This window comes from Fragaria vesca, linkage group LG5, assembly GCF_000184155.1.
Source record: "Fragaria vesca subsp. vesca linkage group LG5, FraVesHawaii_1.0, whole genome shotgun sequence".
NCBI lineage: Eukaryota > Viridiplantae > Streptophyta > Magnoliopsida > Rosales > Rosaceae > Fragaria > Fragaria vesca.
The window spans coordinates 24,273,611-24,274,662 of NC_020495.1; positions in this window are offsets into that span (position 1 = coordinate 24,273,611).

Genomic DNA, 1,052 nt, shown 5'->3' on the forward strand with positions numbered 1-1,052 from the left:
CTCTCTCTCTCTCTCTCTCTCTCTCTCTCTCTCTCTCTCTCTCTCTCTCTCTCTCTCTCTCTCACACACACGTTTTTGATTGAAGAAGAATGGAGATAAAATGATATTTATTATTATTATTATTATTATTATTATTATTATTATTATTTTCAATAAAATAAAGAGAAAGAAAACTTAGAATTAGACTAGGGGCATTTTAGTTATTTTAGTAACCTAACGGACGTTTTTAACGGTCAACTAACGGAATGGACAAAATTGTTGAGAAATGAGAGATCGATTAGGGATATATATACCGAATAAATTTGAAAATCGAGGGACAAAACTATTTTTAAAGGTAAAGTTTAGAGTGTCACAAGTACTATTTAATCCTACAAAGTAGTACTCGAGAAATTTGAGTGCTCTTCTCCTTCCGCATGAAAGACAAAAGTTATTTTCCTTCCCACAAACCAAATTGAGGCCTTATAGATTAAAAATCGAGCAATAAATGATAGGAGATCATGAAAAGGCACCCTTTTTGAAACTTACTAAACTGAAATACGAAAATAGTTGTATTCATAGGTTAATATGAACGGAATTCGTAATCATTTCAGTCAGTTAGTATCTTGGCGATTAATGGTGGCTCATCTCATTCGCCAGATTCACATAAAATATGTTGGTGCAATAGGTACCTCTAAAGGTGTTCACAACAACGAAAACTATGTTAGTGAACAATCCATTGTGATAAAAAATTCAAAAACTCATATTTTTAAATCTCATACACCTAGGAAGAGGTGGTATCAAGTTTTTGTTAGCGTGAGTCATGGAGTTAGTTTAGGAATGTAAATTAATTTGTTATTACTTTCCTATTCTGTATGTGTAGTACATAGTACGTAGGGTTTGTACAACTTGTATCTCTATATATAGCCTCCACTGTGAGATAAATAAGATATCAGAAAATTCATTCTCCAAACCTTGTTATATTTGACTTGGTATCAGAGCAAAGATCCGAAAGGACTTTGTCTCTTTGTTTTTCCGCTGCAAATTCTTCGTCCGACATTTGTCAGACGGTTGTT